Source organism: Syzygium oleosum, unplaced genomic scaffold (assembly GCF_021117445.2).
Source record: "Syzygium oleosum isolate NSW1041296 unplaced genomic scaffold, Sole_v2.1 Sole_v2.01, whole genome shotgun sequence".
Taxonomy (NCBI): domain Eukaryota; kingdom Viridiplantae; phylum Streptophyta; class Magnoliopsida; order Myrtales; family Myrtaceae; genus Syzygium; species Syzygium oleosum.
This window is the reverse complement of record NW_026607485.1, coordinates 858804-864803: the sequence shown is the minus strand read 5'-3', so window position 1 is coordinate 864803 and position 6000 is coordinate 858804.

Here is a 6000-nt window from a genome sequence, read left to right as displayed (position 1 = left end):
TCGTCACGTGATAAGGCAATAATATTAATTAAATAACACATCACAAGTCGCTCAAACACCAACCACGCTTTCACTCAATCACTCCAACTAATTCAACCAGTCAATTCAATCACACTCAATTCGCATGCGTGGCCGAGCAACTTTCTCACGACCTCCCAAGTCCTTTCACACGGCCCGCGTCAACACGCCTCAGGCCAGCCCTCAGATCAAGCCGGGCTCAGTCCCGCGTAACCACGCCTCAGGACATTTCTCTCGACCCGCGTAACCACGCCTCGAGTCCTTACTTGCCTTTCTAGCCACACCCGCGTAACCACGCCTCGGGTTGGCGCCACCCGAGTCAAGCCGGGCTCGGTCCGCGTAACCACGCCTCGGGACGTTTCTCTCGACCCGCGTAACCACGCCTCGAGTCCGTACTTGCCTTTCTAGCCACACCCGCGTAACCACGCCTCAGGTTGGCAGCCCTCAGATCAAGCCGGGCTTCGTCCCTCACTGGACATTTCACACTTTCCCACGACCCGCGCTACTGCGCCTCAGGTCAGCCCTTAGATCAAGCCGGGCTTTTCTCATGCACATGCACCACAATACAAAATTCACCATGCTCTTAGTCATATAAATCAAGTTCAATCACCACCCTTTCACCAATGTCAATCTAGCACGCCACATCAGTCAACTCAATTCATGCTCCCCACATCGGTCCACCGACCCGACATTCATGTCGGCACATTCAATTAATTCAATTCACCCACAAGCGCCACAACAATTCAGTCAGGCATATTTATCTCAGTAAATCACTAAATTAGTCACACAATTACCGCCACAATAATTCATAAATCGAGCACAATCAGTCAAATTAGCCCACGCCTAATTAAATTCCTAAGCCGGTACTAAATTTCACCCTAAACAAGTCTAAAAATACCCAAAGTACTAGGTAGGGTTTAGGAAGTCACTTACTTGGTTTTGGCCCGGAGAAAATCGGCTCGGGCCTAAAATGGCCCGGGTGAACAGTGACGAACTAGGCGCGGGCACGGGCCAACGGGCGCGGTGGCCGGCCAACGCGGGCACAATGGCCGGACGGCGCGCCTTGGCGCGCGGGCGCGGTGGCCGTGCGGCGTGCCAAGGGCGCACGGGCGAACGGACGGGCGACGCGCCTAGTCGGACGGGCGACGCGCTGGTCGGACGGGCACGGCGCCGGGCGAGCTCGGCCACGACGCTCGGCCATGGGCACGGCCCTCGGCCACGGGCACAAGGCTCGGCCACGGGCTCGGGAACGGGCACGGCGACGGGCGCGCGGCTTGGTCGCGTGGGCGACGAGCCGGCTACGGCCTAGCCGGGCTGGTCGGGGCGGCGACCGGCGGCGACGGCGACGCGCGCGACGAGCGGCGGTGAGCTGGCCGGCGAGCCGCGATGGAGGAGCCGGCCGGCGAGCAGCAACGACGGGGGCGGGCTGGGCGACGTGGCGACGACTCGCAGCGGCGGCGGTGGACGGCACGGGACGAGTCCTAGCTCGGGTCGGCGAGCTCCCAGGTGTACGAACAAACGAGCGGCGAAGGCGACGGGGCGAGCTCCGCGGCGGCGGGCTGGACAGACGAGCGGAGCAAGGCGGCCGGTAGGCGGCCGCGGGCCGAGACAGTGCGGTGGCGAGCCAAGCTCGCGCGCTTGGGAAGGAAGGGAGGCGGCGTCGGGGCGGGGCTATCGGGCGACACGGCGGCGCGACGACGGCGCGAGGAAGACGGCGGCGGAGCTCGGCGGTCAGGCGGGCTCGGGCGGCGGTCGGCTGGGTGAGCAGGAGCGGGGCGAAGCAGAACCAGACGCCGGCGAAGAACAAGGAAAAGAAAGAAGAAGAAAGGAGAAGAAGGAAGAGAGAAGGGAGGAGAGAGAGAGGGGGGGAACAGGTCTGCTTTCATGCAGAGACACAGGAGGGGACGTGAGCTGAGAGGGGGACGTGCGCGAGAGAGAGAGAAAGAGAGGACAGACGGAACAGAGGGAAACGTGAGCGGGAAAAGAGGAGGAAAGAGGGAGAGAGAGAGAGAGAGAGAGAGAGAGAGAGAGAGAGAGACGTGCGCAGGAGGGGACGTTGCACGGGGGTGGGTGGCGCGGCGCAGAGGAGAAAGGAGAGAGAGAGAAAGAAAAAGCTAATATTTATCCTCGAGCGCGAACCAACGGACACGGTTCAAACTAAATATTATTCTAACTATCGCGATTCAAACCCGGAAAAAGATCTAACTGTCCCCGAAAAATCCCAAACAATAATATAAGACAACGGGCCAAAATAAAATAACTCGAAACACACTACGAGGGAGGTCTACCAGTCCAAATTCGCACCCGGTCCAAAAATCCACTTTCTCACTATTCCTAATCACCTCGACGCTGGCCACAATAATATCGACACCGTCCAATTTATTTCGTCCCGAAACTCTCGAAAATCGACTGCCAAGGTCAGGGTCTAAATAACGGCCAAATTCGATCGAATGCGATTCTAGCGAAATCTCAAGGTTTAAAAATAATAACCGGGAGTGATCAGTTCCCGGGCGAGATTTTTACTATAAGCGCACTGACGAAATACCCGTTTTATAAATCCCAAAAATGGGCCAAAATTCGGAATGTCACATGTATGGTTTTTCTGCGTCTTCTATGATTGTCCCGTCTCTTAGTTCATGTTTTGAATGTATTGTAAGATTGGATATCAAATAGCATCATGTCAGACTCTGCAACTTTCCTTCAGTTATTTTTTTCAATTATATGTCATTGTGGCTGGTTTGTCAGAATCTATGATTTGTTCGTTTTTCTGTTTCAATTATATGTCATTGTCTCCTTTGTTTGATATGGACAAGAATTTATGGCTGAAATGATGTAAAAATAGCGACGAATATTTTAAGTCGAATTTTGCGATCATTACAGTTTGTCGCTAATTTGCGACGAATACATTTTGCAACGAATTTCGCGACGATTTTGCGACGAAATTTGCACGAATTTTACGACGAAATATTTGCGACGAATTTTGCAACGGATTGTATTCGTGGCTATTTTGCGACGAAATTTGCGACGAAATTTTGCGACGAATTTACGACGACTTTGCGACGAATTTTGTGACGGATAGCGTTCGTCGCAAATTTGCGACGAAATATTTGCGACGAATTTTGCGACGGATTGTATTCGTGGCTAATTTGCGACTAATTTTGCGACGAACTTTTAAATTTTCCATCGCAAAATTTTGCGACGACCTAGTAGCGACGGAATTTTTTCCGTCGCAAATTCGATTTGTGACGGATTTTTCCAAATTTTCCGTCGCAAATTTCGTCGCTAATCCGGTGTTTTTTTGTAGTGAACGGGAGGAAGTTGAGTATCAAAGCCAAGAAATGAAAAATTAAGACACTCAAAAAGTTCAAATTCGACTTGGATTTGTTTACTAGAAATTCATGGATTAGAATTTATAACGTTCCGCAGATTCAGTTCAAATTTTGTGATACTTGCTGAACAAATTCCTCTTAAACCTATAATAAGATCATGGGATTCGAATTGGAATTCATTCTTAGCCCACAATCCAAAAATTGATTATCATCTCTTTAGAACCGAGGGATTGGGAAGCTGATAAAATTCGATCCGCTTGCACTATTACGATCATTCTCCTCATTTCAAAAGTTATACTATGAATCTGTTTTATCACAGTTGATTGTAATCATACACATTAGATACGGTGGCTCTCGTGCAAGATCCATCCTTTCATCAGTTGAAATTTAGCGGATCGAGTTTAGACAAATGGTATTATTACTATCAAATTCTTGAAATGATTGATTGTATGCATTAAGAAGTAGCAGTATATAATCTATCTAGTAAATTATTGAGTGAATTTAGTGCATCAACTCCATTGAATTTGATCCGGTAAAAATAATAAACTCCATATGAATCTCTTCAGCTTCAACGATTCAGATCTAGTTTTTTTTTTCTTTTTTTTGGGTGGGGGGGGTGCGGGGGCGGGGGCGGTCAGAAGGTCTAGATCTAGTTTACTACATATACTATATGGTCTAGATCTAGTTTACAATTCGAAAAAAAAAATTAAATGAACTCCTAAACGTTGGACTTTTGGTAACCACTTCTCACCAACTGCATATATTTTTCAGTTAATAATTTCATACTTATTAGGTGCAAATAACTGCCTCAACGTTGGACTTTTGCTAACCACTTCTCACCAGCTGCCCAAGTTTACCAACTTGGTGACATATATCTCTAAAGTTTACGTCAAGTGGCAATGTAAAGAGAAGCTTGAAATTAAACGAACTCCTAAGCCATATTGAACCGATAGAATAATTGCAGTAGGGAAATGCATAGGCAGACAGAGAGATTGTTTTTTTTTTTTTTGGTCAAGAAGACAGAGACTGTTAGGTGCTCCCAAAACACCACATGATGGTCCATTCAACCAATCTGCTCCATCATAATATTTTTTTCTTTACAGGAAAGTCAAAAGTTCATGGCACTTGATATTGAATAATTAAATGGGTCGTTGATGAATGATGACATGATGCTTTGGAAGCATCTAACATTTTTTGACAATAACAAACAGTTGTGGATGAGCTGTTGCCAACTCATTTATTAATATTAGTTCAGACAGTATATCCATTTATAAAGTATCGATTCGTGTCAATTGATGTTAGTCTATTTTATCTTCTTATTCATTACTTTTTTATTTATTGAGGATGAAGAATTTAAATATAAACGGGAGTAAAAACTATATATTGCCAAAAATGTTGATCCACATGATTCAGCATAAGACATTATGTATGATTAACAATTTGGTCGGACCATTTTCTTTTACCAATAGAGAAATTTTCTCATATCGTGTATTTGTAATGTGTGCAAAGCCTAAAATTTCACGAGACTCGAACCCCAATTTTTTTTTTTTGGTCAGACTTGAAACATAATTTGATTGCTTGAAAACATACAATATATTTTTTTTCTGCTTCTCTTCTGAAGACTGCAGATCACTCATAGACATTAATATATGAAAATAATATTCTACAACAAAGAGCATGACAGCTATAATACTCAAAGATGTTTAAATGATGTGACGACGAATTTTCTAAATCGTAATAAGAAGAATTTAACGTAATTTTAAGTTTTGAACTGTAATTTCTATATTTTAATCTTTCAATATATAATCTAGATAATTTTGAAATGATGCAACAAAATGTTAAGTACTGAAAAATTAGCACATAAATTTACCAATGTTATCCTTCATATATTTTCTTATCAAAATAATTACATGATTGATTGGCAAAAGATTAGTGCAGTATTAATAGTTGTCGGTATGTTTAGAAAACGTACAATCGAAATTAATCATACAGTTCTCGTGAATAGTAGTGGTTTTATAGCTACTATGAAATGATGTTTGTTGTACGTAGACCGAGTTTATGCAAGACCTTCTCCGTTGGGAATGAAGTGGGTATAGGTAATGTCAAATAGTCATGTGACTCACATTGACAAAAGACGAAGGAATAAACCAAAGGGTAGGGTTCTTTAATTAACGCCAAAATCTAAAAACTTTGCTAATAAGCATGTAGATGTGTCACGCCCCGGCCCTATTCCCCGAGGCTCGGGCGCACGACACCCCTTTTTAGGTCATTTAATTGCGACATCCCAAGAGGCGTCGCCGACCCATCATGTTATCTAACAACTAAGCACATGCGGAAGCGAAATCCAAATCACCCAACCAACAACAACAACCAAACAACAACAATAGGGATAGCAAGGGAAACACATTCACAAAAGTATGCTTCATATATATGCATTAACAACCCACATGTCGCGCCGTGCTTTTTGGGCACGCTAAGTAGGTACTTCCATTTGTCATGAATGAGGAAACTATCCTCGAATGAACTACTAGGGTCCGATGCGGATATTTCGCTCAAACGTCCCACAGACATCCCATCACTAGACAAACGAGGGGTCTCTCCCAGACCATACCTCACGTGACAGCGGGTTGTGATTTTTTATCTTTTATTTAGT